This window comes from Anabrus simplex, chromosome 1 (assembly GCF_040414725.1).
Source record: "Anabrus simplex isolate iqAnaSimp1 chromosome 1, ASM4041472v1, whole genome shotgun sequence".
Classification (NCBI taxonomy): Eukaryota; Metazoa; Arthropoda; class Insecta; order Orthoptera; family Tettigoniidae; genus Anabrus; species Anabrus simplex.
In genome coordinates, this window is record NC_090265.1 from 1,163,359,068 (window position 1) to 1,163,377,228 (window position 18,161).

Consider the following 18,161-nt stretch of genomic DNA (forward strand, 5'->3'; position numbering starts at 1 on the left):
CTACCATGTCTTAATAACATTGATTCACACATTAAATTCACACTAGAATCTGAAAAAGACCAAAAAATATAGATCTAACCATCACCAGACACCCAACCCCTTTTTAATTTAAAAGATCTTCAGAAAACCCCCTCAAACTGCTTCTACAATCTGCCAAGACTCAATACATCCACAAACGAGCAACTTACAACAGCTTTGTTCACCGAGCCTTTACTGTACCTATGTCTAAAGAAAGATCTAAAAAACTAATTGAACATCATTCGATACATCGCAAAATCCAATGGTTTAAATAATTTTTTCATTGAAAGAATAATAAACAAGTACAGACATTGTCCTTCAACCACTTCAAAGAAAGAAATACCCAGCATCCCCGTAATTTCCACTTTCACATTTAATAAAGACATCTAAAAAATCACTAACATTTTTAAGAAACACAATGTAAAAATAGCCTTTAAAACAAATAATAAAAATGCAGATATCTTATACAATTCCACTTCTGTTAACAGAATTAATAGATTCTTGAAATCAGGAGTTTACAGAATCAAGTGTAATAATTGTAATTTTTCATGTTGGACAGACTGGGAGAAGTTTCAACACAAGATATTCAGAACATATTAATGCCCTAAGATATTACAAATTCTCAGCAGTAGGTCAACACATACAAGATTACAACCATAATTTTACTAACATAGAGCAAGGTATGGAAATACTTAAGATAGTAAACAAAGGGCCCTTATTACTTGATATAGCAGAAAACTGTTTCATAAATTAGATCAATATTTCAACTCAAACTATAACCTAAATGACATTTCTGAGAAAACCAACATTCTGTTTGACCTCCTGATGATGATGATGATGATGATGATGATGATGATGATGATTGTTGTGATGATGATGATGATTATTATTATTATTATTATTATTATTATTATTATTATTATTATTATTATCAGAAATTTTAATTTAGCTAATCTAAAATCGATTTTACATTCAATTCATGGCACCTTTCCTTAGCAATTATTCCTATTTCCTCACCCCTCAGCCTTACCTTAAATTAGCCCCTCCTCTCTTCCCCCTCCCTTCCTCATTTCTGTCCGATCTGTCCTATCCATTTTTCCCCTCCCTTCCTTATCTTCCTTACTCATACATCCTGTCACATAAGTTATGCAATATGTCCAACACATCGCAGCGCAAGGTGAATCACATGTTACACATTACATTTTTTCATTACTTTTTATATTAGTTTTTTCATTACCCCCTTTACAAATTTGGCTTTTATTGCCAACAATATTAATTTCACTTATTTCCAAACTGAACTGCGAATCTTCTCCACCTACATCACAGAAATATTTTGACTTTCAAGCATTACTTCCACCTTCAGTTTAAGAACTTTAATCTCTTTGAATAACATCTATATTGTTTACTACATCTGCGTAAATTGTTTTCTTAACACCAGTACTACCTTTGATGACATACAGCTGTTAGAACTTCATAATGAGTGATACACAACTCTAAAGATTCTTCGGTATCCAGACTGATCATATTAAATTGATCCTTGTACGGCAACTAAATACATTGACTGAGCAAATGTCATGGGATAGCGGAGCACTAATGCGCAGGTGTGTTGTCTCCGCACCACACACCCGCGTGCCAGCGGCAGTTGTATAGGAGACCTTGTGACCAGTGGCTGTGCATGTGACAGGTGTAACATGGAACGTCGTTGTGAGCCGACACCGTTCGAGCGGGGTATGGTGGTCAGTGCCCGACGGATGGGAAGTGCGATTTCGGAAGTGGTGCAGGAATTCGGCTTCACACAATCAACTGTGTCCAGGGTGTATCGTGAATGGTTGAATGCGGGTGTCACATTCCACAACAGACGAATGACCGGCCGTCCAGCCACCCTCAATGACCGTGACCGGCGACATCTGAGACGGATTGTCAGTAGTAACAGACGGGCAAGCGTGCAACAAATCACGGCTCAATTCAACACAGGCCGTGCTAGACATGTCTCCCAGTGTACAATCCGTAGGAACATGGGTTCTATGGGGTATGGGAGCCAGCGCCGCACACGGGTGCCACTATTAACTCGTCATCGGGCACGACGATGCGTATTTGTCGCCAGTCACCAGGGATGGACACTGGAACAATGGCGTAACGTGATATGGTTGGACGAATCACGATTTCAACTGCACCATGCCGATGGGAGGCACCTTGTATGGCGCAGACCACATGTGATGGATGCCGCCTGCCTTGAAGGTGTGGTCTAGGGCGCTGGTGTTTCTGTTATGGTCTAGGGTGCATTTTCCTGGTATGGAATGGGCCCCCTAGTTGTTCTGGAAGAGACTTTGAATGGTACGCGGTATGTTAAGCTGCTCGGAGACCATCTCCACCCAGTTTTGGCCTTTCAGCGCCCAGACGGTTCTGCGGTGTTTCAAGATGATAACGTGCCGCCACATCGCTCCCACGTCACCCGGGAATGGTTCCAGGAACATGCAGTGGAGGTCCAATGACTGCCATGGCCACCCAGGAGCCCCGATATGAATCCTATCGAGCATATCTGGGATGTCCTGGAACACAGGTTCCGTGCCATGGATCCTGCACCCATGAACAGACCAGCATTGGTGGCCGCTCTGCAAACGATTTGGTGTCAGCTGTGTCCAGAGGATTACCAGGGACTTGTAGACTCACTTCCACGGCGTCTCACTGCAGTTCGCAGGGCCAGAGGAGGCCCCACACGCTATTAGGTGACTATCCCATGACATTTGCTAAGTCAGTGTACATTAATTTATGCATTTTATCCATAATCTGAAACTTTTATCACCATTGTGACCTTCCCATCATATCAGTTATGCAATACGTCCAACACATCGCAGCGCAAGCTGTCAGAACTTTATAACGAAAGAATTACAAGTCTCAAGATTCTTTGACATCCAAATTGATCATCTTGAGTTCTTCCTTCAGTGACAGCTAAGTGCATTAATTTATACATTTTATGCATTATCTGAAACTTTTATCACAATTGTGACTATTTCTTCTTCATCTTTATAGTGTCATATCAGTGGATTTGATATGTTTTTGTGACTCTTTTTTTTTTTTTTTACAATTTCTGTGGACTATTTGTTATGATACATTGTGCAACTCATGCTTTTGGCTGATGATGACCCTGATAATGGGTTGAAACTAGTAACTAATAAATGTTTCTTCTGTAAAGCAACCCACATTACTTGAATTTGTATTGAAAAGGTGGAACTATTGTACTTTTAATTTTAATTGTAACCCCAGTATAGACCAATCATTTGTTCACAGAATTAGCAGACCACCATGTGCCAACTGATTTGCGGAAGAAATTTGTGAAGGTCAGTGAGTAACTTTGAGTAACTTCAGTTGACAAGTTGTAACTGGAAGAAAAAAACAAAATGTATGGGGCCATATAGCTGGTGTTATGCTAGGCGCAGATAAGGTTGGGACAGACTACCAGAGGAAATATAAAGTTGGCAAAGAGTTGTGGTGGTGGAGTGAAGATGTACAGAAGAAGGTGGCAAAGAAGAAATATGATATGGAAAGAGAAAGTGCCAGAGAGGAATACAGTTTAACATAGAGAGTTGTAACTAAAGCTAAGGTAAACGCATATACTGATCTTTTGGCAACTATAGAGGAATCACACTGGTGAGTCACACCATGAGATTATGGGAGAGAGTGTTCGAACAGTAACTGCGATAAGAAGTGGCGATTAGCAAGGAGCAGTTTGGTTTCGTGCATGGCAGAGGAACAACAGATGCCATATTTGCTTTTAGACAGCTAGTGGAAAAGTACAAAGTAGGCAACAAGAATTTGTCGATGGTCTTCATTGATCTTGAAAAAGTGTATGACAGGGGTCCCAAGGCCGAAGTATGTAGGTCCTACGACAGAAACTGGTACCTGAAAAGTTTGTATACCTGATCCAGGACATATACAAGGCCAGCAGAGCTGTGGTCAGATGTATATCTGGAACTACAGAATCCTTTCCTGTGAACGTAGAATACCAACGTTCCATCTTCAGTCCATTACTAATACTTGCCATGGACGTGTTGACAGACGGAGTCAGGAAGAAAGCTCCATGCTAATGATGTGGTCCTGTGTACATAGACCAAGGAACTTGCAGAGAAATGGTGGGAGGAATGGAGAGAAACACTAGAAAGTTGAGGAATGAGGAAAAACAGACACAAGACAGAGATTCTGAGCCTGAGTGGAGCTGAAACAGACTCAAAGTTGGCTGAAGTAGAGATCCCTACAGTAAGTTCATTCATGTACCTTGGTACAGTTATCCAACAAGATGGTGGACTGAAAGAAGAGATTAAATGCAGGATACAGTCAGGATGGGTTAACTAGACATTGAATGTACTGTGCAATAAGATGATACCAGAAAAATTAGGGAAAGGTACACAAGGCCATGGTGAGCCCAGCAGTGGTATATGCGGCAGAAATGTGAATGCTGAGGTGGGCAAGTGGACATACAAGGTTAGACAAAGTGAGAAATGAAGCAATTAGGAGACGACTTAAGGTGATGCAAGTTTCTAAGAATGTCAAACAAGCTGGGCTCAGATGGTACAGCCACGTTAAGAGAGGAGCTCAAGATTATGTGGGGAATAAGATGATTGAACCACTTCTACCAGGAAAAAGGAGTAGAGGGCAACCCAGAAGGCACTGGATGGTCAGCATGAAATGGTGGGGGCTTGTGGAGGAGATGGCTCAGGACAGAGCATCATGAAAGATAATATCCAGATCGGTGACCCTGTATACGTGAGAGAAACACGTTCACTGCCGCCTTAATTAAACCTATAAATTGCCCAAGGAGCTGATATGTTTTTCTTTTCTTTCTATTAGTTAGAATATTGTAGGTAGTAGAATTATTCGTAACATTACACATGAATTTCGTACACTTACGAAAAATCATCGATGACACATATATGCGTCATTGGCACTAAAGAATGATATAATATCTGAAGAATATATTATATAAGGTGCCGGTAGATGCACATGCATCATCAATGTGGGTGTTATTAATACGTCATGTTCACATTGCATTGTAACAAGTTACATTACATTCTTATGTTCACGCCGAGAATATCCTTCAGTAACTGCTTTTTGATGTAGTATCAAATAGTATTGTAGTCATTTGCATCATGTATAGCACTAAGAGTAAGGCTCTAAGCAAAGTGCAGGATTTTCAGGGATTTTCTGCCTTCTCATTGATCTGCCTTCATTTACTTTTTCTGTTGGAATTTGGAGGACCAGTGGAATGGTCATCGCCACTTTCATCCATTATTACACCACGTATGAAAGCAACAGGTCACAAACCAATAACCCAAACGCCTAACTCGAACCTCAGTCTGAGTGCCGTTACGGAAGAACAAAGCCCAGTAAAGACAAGCAGAACAAGATCATATACAATAACGCATATGTGCGTCAACGGCATTTAGCGTGGGAATAACATGACTCACAAGCACGTCAGGCAGCAGCCAATGTGTTAATCATGCTGAAGTAGTAGTTGGACATACTGTGAATTCAGTTTTGTTGATTTCTACAAACTGGTGGTCATATGGAGTAGGGCGTCAGAATGGGCCGAGTTTTCTTCATATTAAAGAACTGTATGGGGAGCAACTTTATAAGGCGTCACTAAATAACGGGACAAAGCTGTCATTGACAAGTTCTGTCATATAGGATCAGCCTTACATAAACAAAAAGGAACAACAGTCACCACAAACAAGAATCATGGATGACTTCTCCAAGTTTTAAAGTCCCTAAACTATAGTCTAACAGTGAACATCGCTGAAACTCTGAGTGATAGGTCTGTTCGGTTTATATTTAAAGAGCTGGGTGGATTTGTATAGGCATTCAAATTGCTCATTGTCTAACAGAAAGGGGTGTGCAAGTCCAATTACAGTGTTGCAGTACGTCCATGGGACATATGAAGATCCAGATTTCTTCTGCAACGTATGGTTTTCAGATTAAAGTCATAGTTACCTTGATGGTTACATCAACTGACAAACGGCTCTTTTTGTAGGGTTTGAATGGCCGGATGTCATTATACAGAAATCACTACAGTGTTCAGGTTACGATTTGATACACCATGTCCAGTCATATGCAGTGAATTTCATTATTAGGCCCATATTCATGGATATGGCGTATTTTCTTAATGGAACTTTTATTGACCACCTAACCAATACAATATTTTTTACTAAGACTAGTTTCAGCCGATATCAACGGCCATCTTCAGCTATTCATAGCAAGATAGTTTAAAGGAGGACATAAAACAAACTTATAAACAGGATCAAACACAAACCTAAGTCATATCTAATTAGAGATTCAAAACTACAGAAAATGTTACTTTTATATATAACAATAGTAGCATTCATCACACCACTAATCCCTTAAGAGAAATTAATATCCAGGTAACACTCAAAACTTCAAACAATAATTCTCGTCTACTTGATAATCCTAACTTGTTTTTCAGGTGTATACAGGTTGAAATTTCCTGATTGCAGTTCAACATAAGTACGTCAGTCTGGGAGAAATTTTAATATACGATGTCTGGAGCATGTGAATGCTATTAAGCATAACAGATTTTCTGCTATGGGTTAACATATTAAAGAATTCAACCGCCATTTTTCCAACGTCCAATGAAATCTAGATATTGCAGGGCAATTCAAAATGATGGATCCGATTTCATAAATTTATTCTGTAAAATCTAATAAACATATCGTAATGTGAGACATATGCTAAGAATGGTAAACTCTCAAAGTTTTTTTCAGTCATATCACAAGTGTTCTATGTGAGCACCTCGCATAACACGAAATACATCAAGCTGATAGTCTATCTCCTTCCAATCCTTGTGTAGTGTGTCGCGGTCAATCTCTGTGATGGCTGCTGTGATGCGGGCACGAAGGTCGTCCAATGTTAGTGGAAGAGGTGGTACGTAAACATGATCCTTTACGAAACCCCACAAGAAGAAATCACATGGGATTAAGTCGGGGGAGCGCATGGCCAACGAATGAGAGTTCGATCCTCCTGAGATGCAAAACCTATCCAGCGTTGTGCCGATGTCTTGTTGAGATGACTTCGAATGTTGCCATGGTAATGCGGAGGGGCACCATCCAGTTGAAGGATGAAATCTGCACTATCCTCTTCGAGCTGTGGCAGGAGCCATTGTTTCAGCATATCAAGAAAAACATTTCCTGTCACAGTAGGTTCAGTGAAGAAAAAGGGTCCATAAACCTTCTCATGGGAAATGGCACAAAACACATTGACCTTGGGAAAATCGCGTTGGTATTCCACAACTTGATGGGGATTAGAAGTTCCCCAGATCCTTATGTTGTGTCTATTCACAGTCCCAGGAAGGTGAAAAGTCGCTTCATCACTGAAAATTACCCTTTTGGAGAACCCATCCTTTTCCATTAATGTGAGAAAATCAGCACAGAAGGATACTCAAGCAGCATAATCAGTGTCTTTTAAGGCCTGCACCAGTTGCAAGCGGTAGGGTTTCATTTGTAAACGTTTCCGCAGAATGCGTCAGTTGCCTGTGGAAGTTAAAGTTGCCTCGCTGCCTGGTAGGTGGACTTCTGCGGACTCCGCACGAAACTGGCGCGAACACGTTCCACTGTCTCTTCCCCGGTCGAAAGACGGCCAGTCGACTTTTGCTTACAGATGCAGCGCGTCTCTGAATTTTGCATACCACACACGAATGGCTTTTCTAGTAGGTGGGTCTCTTCCACACCTGGTACGGAAATGCCGTTGAACCTAATCACAGACTTGTTTACAAGGTAATCAAGCACACAGAACAACTTCTGCTCTCCAGCTGCAGCCATTTTCTTTACTCGCTTCCTGTGCGCTCATAACAGCTGAAAATGAAACCACGTGGGATGGAATCTAAACTCAACTAAACTTTCAGAGTGTGCCTTTCTTTGCGCATATCTCACAGTATGATATGTTCATTAGATTTCATAGAATAAATTTACGAAATCGGGTCTATCATTTTGAATTGCCCTGTATTTATTTTAATCAGAAAGGTAGTCTTCTCAACCTTTGACAGTACCTTTTGAAAAAGTATACGAACGACAATACGGGCTTTGCAATAACTTCTCACGTAATTCGGGAATATTTTGTAGGTAGGTCATTTGTATTGAAAATATGTTATTTCAGCATGTCCCCATATGTACGCATCTGGGGCCATGATATCTGGCGAGTAGGAAGGGTACGGGAATGGAATTCCATGAGAAATTCGGCAATCTCCAAAATGTCGTTGCAGAAGGGCAAGTGAATCTCCTACAGTGTGGGCTGTAGCTCCGTCCTGCTTCATCCACTGTTGTTGCAGGGATAAGTTTCTGGTGCAGCAAAATTGTGCAAATCCCCCATGAACGGGGTAATAATGTCTCTGTAGACTACCTGGTCCACTGTTTTTGAATTCTGTGCAGCATCCTCAGTGAAATAAGGGCCTAATTTTCTATAACCGGACATATATTCTTAATGCAAGTTTTATTGACCAGCTAATCAATACAATATTTTTTACTAGGACTAGTTTCAGCTAATGTAAACGGCCATCTTCAGCTATTCATTGAAAGATAGTTTAAAGGACATGCTGGGGCTGTACCGTAGTGAAGGCCACAGCCGCTTCCTTCCCATTCCTAGGCCTTTCCTATCCCGTTGTCGCCATAAGACCTATCTGTGTTGGTGCGACGTGAAGCAAATAGCAAAAAAAAAAAAAAAAGAAAAAAAGAAAAGAGAACATAGTGTCATTAAAATTGAATGTCTTAATATATAAATGTCAAATAGAACTTAAAAAGCTATAATAATAATATAAATAATATAATAATAAAAAGCTATGACCACAAACATGGTCACAAAAACACACATATGTACACAATTAAAATGTTCAGTAACTTTTTGTCCATATACAAGGATTTTTTTACCTTGATGAACGCTTGTTAACTAAAAAATGACATTAAACTATCATTGTCCGTTGATGCTCATAAAAGGAGTAAGTTGTGAACATGCATATAAGAAGGTGAGGACGTTATAATACACTCCTCATGAACATCAAAACTGTAATGAGTTTCCACTGTATAGTCCACTGAAAACACTTAAAAATATGCTGAATGCTGTACATGTGATTGAAGTACACTAGAGTCCCGTTAATCTGAACCCCGTTAATCCGAAATTCCGGTTAATCCGAACTGAAGTATTCAATTTTTTTAAATTCTCCTTATTGAAATGAAAGAACATATTATAGAATGAAGATTTCCTTGCATTTTACTATTCATATTTTATTAGAATAACTTAATGTAAACATAATTACACATCATAAACTATCAATCACCGTTTATCTTTACAAAGTCTGTTAGTTTCTTTTGCCGTAGTGATTGGAACCTACTCGAAGATGCAGTCTTAAACCAGCGTCTCATAAACATCACATCAGTGGGCGTAGCAGCGGAATGTTGCTCGAGGTAGCGTACTGCAAGTTCTAAGGCGGCCGCGGCATCTGAATGTGACACTAGTTGTTCATTGTGGTCTTCTTCGTCGTCACTCTGTTCCTCATCAACTCCAGATTCTTTCTCCACCATAGCTACAATTCCTTGGTTTGTTTGTAATTGATGACAGTCATTTCCATCCACTCGCTAATGTCATTTTCACTGTCCCTCGTCTACGGGTTCTTAAATACCCTACTGTAATTTTGTATTTTGTTAATGTAACTGCTAAAGAATGGACATTTCAAATTACAGTATGTACTGTACTGTATTGTAGAAACTATTTTCCGCAGACGGTTGAGGCGCTGGCCTTCTGACACCAACTTGGCAGGTTCGATCCTGGTTCAGTCCTGTGGTATCTGAAGGTGCTCAAATACGTCAGCCTCGTGTAAGTAGATTTACTGGCGGATAAAAGAACTCCTGCGGGAGAAAATCCCAGCACCTAGGCGTCTCCGGAAACCGTAAAAGTAGTTAGCGGGACGTAAAGGCAATAACATTATTATTAGAAAATATTTTCCGGTTAATCCGAAAATTTCGTAATCCGAACAGGCTGCGGTCCCAATTAGTTCGGATTAACGAGACTCTACTGTACTTTGATCAGTCTTCTTTTTATAAAATATGTTGCCGTATCAGACAGAGACATTCTGATATTTAAGAAATTCCGTCCATAAGGGCGATATGGGGGATATTTAGAAAGATAAGGAAAAGAATGATCTTAGATGATGGATCAGAGTTTGTTACGAAGACGTAAATGAAACAAGAAAGAAACCTTACCCCTTGAGGTTCCGGTAGTACACCTCGTGCAGCTATTAGTGTTGCGACTTGAGCTCGGCATCCACGGTAGTTTAGGCTCACTGTGGCATTGGAGGGAGTGGAGTAGGGGAAGGGGAAGTAGGAGAAGTGAGAGGAAGTAAAGGAGAGAGAGAGAGAGAGAGAGAGAGAGAGAGAGAGAGAGAGAAAAGAAGAAGGGGGCTGTTTGGATGATCATTCGTGTGATGTGTGTTGAGTTTTTATTTATCATAGTCATTGGATACTATAGGAATTATAAGAGAATAGTGTTGTCAGAAATTTTACTTACTTACTCCTCGGCGCTATAGCCCTTGTAGGGCCTTGGCCTCTCTGACGATTGTAGCCCAATCTTCACGATCTTCTGCACGCCTCCTCCATCTTCTTATTCCCATCTTTCTTAAATCCTCCTCCACATCATCCAGCCATCTTTTCCGGGGTCTTCCTTTCCATCTTCTACCACCTGGATTTCCCTAATAGATCTTCTTGACAGCCCTATTATCTGGCATTCTCTCCACGTGTCCCAACCACCTTAATCTGTTGCTTTTTATTTCGGTTATGATACTTGGATGTCCATAGAGTTCTTCCAATTCCTTGTTTTTTCTTATTCTCCACAATTCCCCTTTCTTCACCGGGCCAAAAATCTTTCTCAGTATTTTTCTCTCCCATCTGTTCAACAGTTCTTCATCTACTTTGGTCATTGTCCATGTTTCAGAGCCATAAGTTACCACTGGTCGTAATACTGTTCGATAGACTGTCAACTTTAATCTTCTACCAAGGCTGCGTGATCTAAACACTTTCAATAAAGCTAAGTAAGCCCTATTGCCCGCAGCAATGCTCGCTTTATTTCCTCTTTCATGTCATTATCTTTTGTCACCAGCACTCCTAAATACTTTTCACATCTCTCGTAGTTAATCCCATTTAATTTTATGCACTTGTCTTCCCTTACTACGGTCCTCCTAGATGCAAACAAGTAACGAGTTTTGGCATTATTCACTCTTAGGCCCATTTCACCTCCTTCCTTTTCTAATCTATCCAGTCCTTCCTCTAGGTCTTTCAATCTTCTAGACAGCATATCAACATCATCAGCATAAGCCAGATTCTGTGTTACACGGTTGAACAGCGTACCGCCTGGATTACTGACCTCCACCTTTCTCATCACACGCTCCAAAACCACATTGAAGAGCAGGGTAGATAACACATCCCCTTGCCGCAAACCTTGGTTTACATCAAACTCTTTAGTAAGATTTTCTTCTATTTTAACCATGCATTTAGTACCTGTTAGGGTCATTTGTACCAGTCTTATCAATTTAGTTGGGAACTCCATGTCCATCATTGTTTGATACAGTTTCCTTCTCTTCACACTATCATAAGCCTGCCGAAAGTCCACAAACAGCTGATGCACATCCACATTATATTCATAGCATTTCTCCATTATTTGCCTGACAGTGAAGATGTGATCTGTTGTTGATCTACCCTGTCGAAAGCCACTTTGGTAGTCTCCTAGTATCTGCTCAACCAGTGGAGTGAGTCTCATAGACAAAACCTTGGCTAAGACCTTATAAACCACACTAAGCAAAGATATACCTCTATAATTTTCACAATTTGCTTCATCTTTCGTCTTATGAATTGGGCAAATAATTGCTAAACTCCAATGCTCTGGCATTTGTTCTGTTTCCCCAACTTCCACAATTAGTTGGTGAACAAGTTGCGTCAACTGCTCACCCCCATATTTAATCATCTCAGCTGAAATGTTATCACTTCCTGGAGCCTTATTATTCTTCAAGTACTTAATTGCCGTCCTCACTTCTTCTATAGATGGTACAGGCACTGGTTTTAAATCTAGGCTAGGATCCTGCCAAGGCTGCCCATCCACTTCTTCCAATCTCACCGTCTCTGCAGCCACATTCAACAGTTCACTAAAGTATTCCACCCATCGGTCAAGAATCCGGTCTCTTCCCCCAATCATGTTTCCTTCTTTATCTCTACAGAATATAGCATGCAGTTGAAAACCTTTCTGTACGTCCTTTATTTTCCCATAGAACTTCCGTACTTCTTGCATATCATATTGTTCCTCCAAATCTGTAATCCATTTCCTCTCTGCCTCTCTTCTTTCTCCTACAAATTCTGTCTGCCTCTTTCCTCTTCTTCCTAAATTCTTCTACATATTGTTTTCCTGCTGAACATTTTCTTCCTTGCTTCATTTCTTTCCTCAACTGTTCTTCTGCAATCATCATCAAATCATCCTTGCCTTTCGGTCTTTACCTCAACTCCTAGTACTTCATCCGCAGTTTCCTGCAATGCATCCCTCAATAAAATCCACTTTCCTTTGATGTTTTCCACTGCCCAGCTTTGTTGTTTAGCCTCCAATTTCTTCTCCATCCTGCATTCATATAGTTGTGCAGTTTCTTTATCTTTCAATTTTGAGACCATATATCTCCTTGGAGCTTTCCCTTTCTTAGCATATCTGTAAGTTGCAATACGTTGCCTGAATTTTACCCGTACCAAGTAATGGTCCGAATCACAATCAGCTCCCCTACAACTGTCAACTTGTAGTACGTCAGATGCATGTCTCCTATCAATTACTACATGGTCTATTTGATTAAAGGTGACACCATCTGGTGAACACCAAGTGGCTTTCTGTATATTCTTTCTCTGAAACCATGTACTCTTTACCACCATTGAGTTTCCCATGGCAAAATCAATTAGCCTCTGTCCATTATCATTTGACTCATCATGCAAACTTTCCTTCCCTATAGGCTTCTTCTTTACCCACTTTAGCGTTGAAATCTCCAAGTATGATTTTTACATCTTGTCTTGGGATGCATTCTATTTCTTGTTCCAATTGTCCATGGAACATATCTTTCTCTTCATCCTCAGCCTCTTCTGTAGGTGCATACACACACACAACGGTGATATTGAAAAAATGGGCCTTCATCCTTAGAGTGCATATTCTTTCATTTACAGGTTTAAAATTCAAAACTGCTGACTTATATCTGTCATCCACTAGGAAGCCTGTGCCACCTATTGTACCTTTGGCTCCTCCACTATGCAGAATTGTATATCTACCACTTCTAAAAACACCATTTCCTTTCCATCTGACTTCCTGAATTGCTGCTATTCCAATATTATATTTCTCCATTTCTTGTTTTAGATTGTTTAGGGCTCCTGGTTTATTCAGGGTTCGTACATTCCAGGTTGTTACATACATATCATATTTCTGTTTGCATCTTCCATTTCCTCGCGTGGGTCGTTTACCATTATCATCAGTCCGGCTATTCTTGTCTGTGAGTTTCGTAAAGGGTTTGTTTTTCCGATATAGGGTTGTTAGCCCCATGATCAACCCCCAACCTGGAGGACCAGGGTATCCCTCTTAGTCTGGCCTATCACCTTTGACCTGTCCGGCTTGGGTGGCCCTACCAGGAGCTTATGCTCCCGCCGGCATAGCTCTCAGGATCACTTAGGCACGCAAGCTCCCACATCGCGACAAGATGAAGATACCAGCGTGGGAGTTGTCAGAAATTTTAATAATGTTAAAAGTAGAATTAGTAAATTGATCGAGAGAAATAAAATATATTCTTCCAAGATGTTGAGAAGAGCTCTACTTGTTGGCGTGATAATGTTGATAATTCTTGGTTGGGTTATGAGTAGAGCCCAGATTATATGTAATTACATATTGTTCCCATATGTGTAGCTACAAGGAAAGCTAAAATATTGGTGAATCACATTAAAAGGACCGTTATTCCAGGAGTTTAAAGTTACATATTTTTACATATTTCGATGCATAATAAATATTTTGAGAAATATTGCATATTTTAAATATTTTGAAGGATATAGCGCATTTGAGAGAAAACACAATGCTATTTTCGCTAATTTTACATCGATTTAAGTTTTATAATTAAACACTTGAGAATAATTCAAAAAGCCTGTACGTCTCTGACGTTTAAAAATAGTTTAATAATTTAAAGTAAGGTATCCTGTCAAAGAATCGCATCACTTAGCTGTGTTGACGGTGCAAGTCTGGTGTGTCTCGAGCTGTGCCTATCAATCTTCCCTTGCACAAACTTTGTCACATTGTTTTCCTCTCAGATTTAGTGACTCTTCTTTTGTGATCCCTTCGCCAGTCCTCGGTTTAATGTAATATGTCAAAAGCGCCTTTTATTGCCCATGCTTCACTTCCATAAAGGGTTACGCCCCATTCAAAAGTCTTCAAAAACATTTTTCTAATAAGCATATTTGTGTTTGATGAGATCAAATTTCTTCTCTCATAATAAGGACCTTCCTTGCTTGAGAAAGTTGACAATTGAATATTTCTGTGCTGGGCAATTTGAAATACGCGCCAGTGACTTCATGTGAAGTTGAAAGGTCGTTTTATATATATAAGAACATCCTAACAGACAGAAGGCATTCGACGACCGCAGGAAACCCCAATAGGAAAGATCACATTATGAAGATAAAGTTGGAATTCAAGAGGACAAATTGGGGCAAATATTCATGTATAGGAAGTGGAGTTAGGGATTGGAATAACTTACCAAGGATGTTCAATAAATTTCCAATTTCTTTGCGATCATTTAAGAAAAGGTTAGGAAAACAACAGAGAGGGAATCTGCCACCTGGGCGACTGTCCTAAATGCAGATGAATAGTGATTGATAAGACATTAAAAAGACAAAATTTAGAAAAATATTTAGTTAATAATTGTGCCTCCAAATGAAAATTAGAGGTTGAATAATTTCTGTACTTTTAACTTTTTTCGGTTTTGTTTCCTTTTCTGTGCATAAGAATACATCAAATAAAGCTTAGATATTAACATTACATATTTATTTATTACATATTTAACCACATATATTGTCAATTTTAGCTACATATTTCTCATTTTTATATTAGGCCCTACATATAATCCGAGCTCTAGTTATGAGGCAGGCGGAAGATTTGACTGTAAGTTCATACATGGAGAAAAATTGAGTTGTGGTTGTGGCTGAGTCAGCCGTCAACAGTAACATGTATTTAGCCTAAACACTCTTGGGCAGACAAGGATGGATACTCAACCACAACACAATTTTTCTCGATTATAATATTCTATTGGAACTATCACGTGTTTCATCTTCATTTTCACAGAACCAAACATTTGTGCTCCAGCATTTTAAGAACATTCTCCAAATTTTTATAATGCATTTTAACTGACGTATTCGATAACCCAAATCGTATTTTAATGTGTATTTGTCTTTGTCTATTTTACTTATTCTTACAATTATTTCAGCTGATGATGTCCACCAAGAAGGACGAAACATGTCCTGACATTTGTTAATTGCTAATTAAACGAAAATAAATTAGTATTGTAAAGGTGTACCTTTTGAAAATGTTACATGAGAAGATATATGTATATACAGTTTAGCTGTACTCTTTATCACACGACTTTTCCCCTGCATAATTACAGACATAGGTAGTTGTTTGTTACATTTAAATTGTATCGTTTCTTCAATCTCAGCAACTGCACCTTATTGAGCTTATTCGAGCTGGAATATATATATATACAGGGTTATTCTAAATGATTGTCGGGGTCTCATGATTTTTTTTTTTTTTAACGTGGAAAACTTACCATTTTTATTGTTGCAGTAACGGTTAGACAAACTCTGCAAGTTTTGTTTTGCATCAACTGTAGTACATAAGTTAGCACCAGATGGCAGTAATAGCAGTGTTTAACAAAATGGCAGTTAGTAATAATTATAATCATTATAAAATATACTATACAATATTATATGTAAGAAAGAAAACGGATAAAAAAAGAAAAACCATAAGAAAAGAAAGAAAATCCATGAATGTAATCAATTTGTAAAATTTACATATTTTTGGAAGTCAAGGTTTTTAAAATCGCGAATATATTTAAGAAATGTCAACTAAAACAGCTTTTCGAACCAGAAATAAAATATCAGAACATATATATAATGCACATGGTGTCAATAAAAAAGATATATACCAATTTGGGAGTATACAGGCTCACTTGTGATGACTGTAAAATGTTTTATATAGGAAGAACTGGGCGAACCTTAAATCAAAGATATCAAGAACATTTCAAGGCAATAAAGTACAACAAATATTCAGCTTTCAAGAAACACATTTACAACAATAACCACAGCTTTTTAGGGATCGAAAAGGACATGAAGTTAATTTTTAAGGGTAATTATGGATTTCAATTAAATACACGTGAAAACATTGAGATTTTTGGCGCAGACATGGGAACCAGATAAAATTTTAAATGAAACAGTCGCAAGCAACATCTTGTTTACAATCTTGAGTTGACGTAACATCAGGTGCTTCCAACGAAACCTTGAGGTGACATAACATCATGTGCTTGCAGCGCGGTTCCGTAGTTAAAGCTGAACGTTTGTTGGTACTCGACCAACAGCCTGAGCACGAGGAAAAGCCAGCCTTTCCTATGGTATGTCCATACCTTTTACAACAACATTATAAGTTTATATGTATTAATTTCATAATTTTACACTTGTTTTCTTTTTCTTATTTTTACAGTTGATGTCAACAGGGCTACAATTTAAACTCATTTTAACTCATTTTGATGACACACTTATGTGAAATTAAATTTACATTTTAACACTGATGATGGACCTTAGTGTCCGAAAACCGGTTATATTTTAATAAAGTGTGTGCTGATACGACTATATATAATCAAATATAAAAAATAAAAATAAAAAGTTAGTGATAAGGAGAAAGCTGTTTATACTCTTGAATTTGATCAACACCGATCTGTTACCAGAGTCCAGCGCCATTTTCGGACAAAATATGGGAAGGAGCCTCCTTCCGACAACTCTATTTGCAGATGGTACACACAAGTTGTGGATACAGGTGGTTTGTGCAAAGGGAAAAGAAGTGGGCGTTCCACTGTGCCAGAAGCGGATATGAATCGGATTAGGGGTGTTTATCTCCGTAGTCCTAAGAAATAGACTACGAGATGTAGCAGGGGAACTGCAAGTTCCTCAAACCACAGTATGGCATGTGTTACGAAGGCGCCTAAAGGTAAAGCCATATCGCCTACAATTGCATCAAGCTCTAACAGCTAATGACAAAGCCCTACATTTCAACTTTTGCATTTCACTGCAGGAATGGATTGAAGAAGATGATGGTTTTCTTGACAGAGTAGTTTTCAGTGACGAAGCTACTTTTCATGTAAGTGGAAAGGTAAACAAACAAAACATTCGCATTTGGGGTGCAACGAACCCCCGTTGTTATGTGGAACATGTGCGAGACTCTCCTAAGATGAATGTGTTCTGTGCCGTTTCAAACACGAAGGTCTGTGGCCCATTCTTCTTCAACGAACAGACAGTAAAAGGGCTGACTTACCCGGACATGCTCACAGAATGGCTGTTACCCCAGTTGAGTGACGACAGGGATGATTACGTGCTGCAACAGGATGGTACACCACCTCATTTCCACAGGGAGGTTAAAGCATTTTTAAACCAAGAACTTCCACAACGATGGATGGGATGCGGAACCGAAGGTGATATGATGCTCTTACCCTTTCCACCACCATCACTAGATCTTATACCATGTGATTTCTTCCTGTGGGGATATGTTAAAGATCAGGTATTTGTTCCTCCTCTACCGGTGGATATTCAGGAAGTGAAGCAGTGCATTCAAGCCGCTTTCAAAAGCATCACCGCTGCCATGTTGACTCGTGTGTGGGAATAGATGGACTATCGAGTAGATGTGTGTAGAGTGACACAAGGCGCACATATCGAGCATTTGTAATGTATGCCAAAATAACTTTGAGTTACAGTACACAATAAAACAAGATTCATATTCCTACGTCAATTTCACCTGATTTGGGATGATCAGTCATTAATTCAACTTAAAAGTAGGTT

The 18,161-nt window shown here is 39.2% G+C and overlaps 1 protein-coding gene and 1 pseudogene across 1 annotated transcript in view; both read left to right on the top strand.

Annotated features, from left to right (window-relative positions):
* The window catches only part of Hou (GID complex subunit 8 homolog protein Houki), a 73,104-nt gene that overhangs the window by 26,810 nt on the left and 28,133 nt on the right, over positions 1-18,161 (top strand). The gene's annotated exons all lie outside the window — the stretch shown is intronic.
* On the top strand, positions 4,186-18,048 carry LOC137497084 (uncharacterized; annotated as a pseudogene).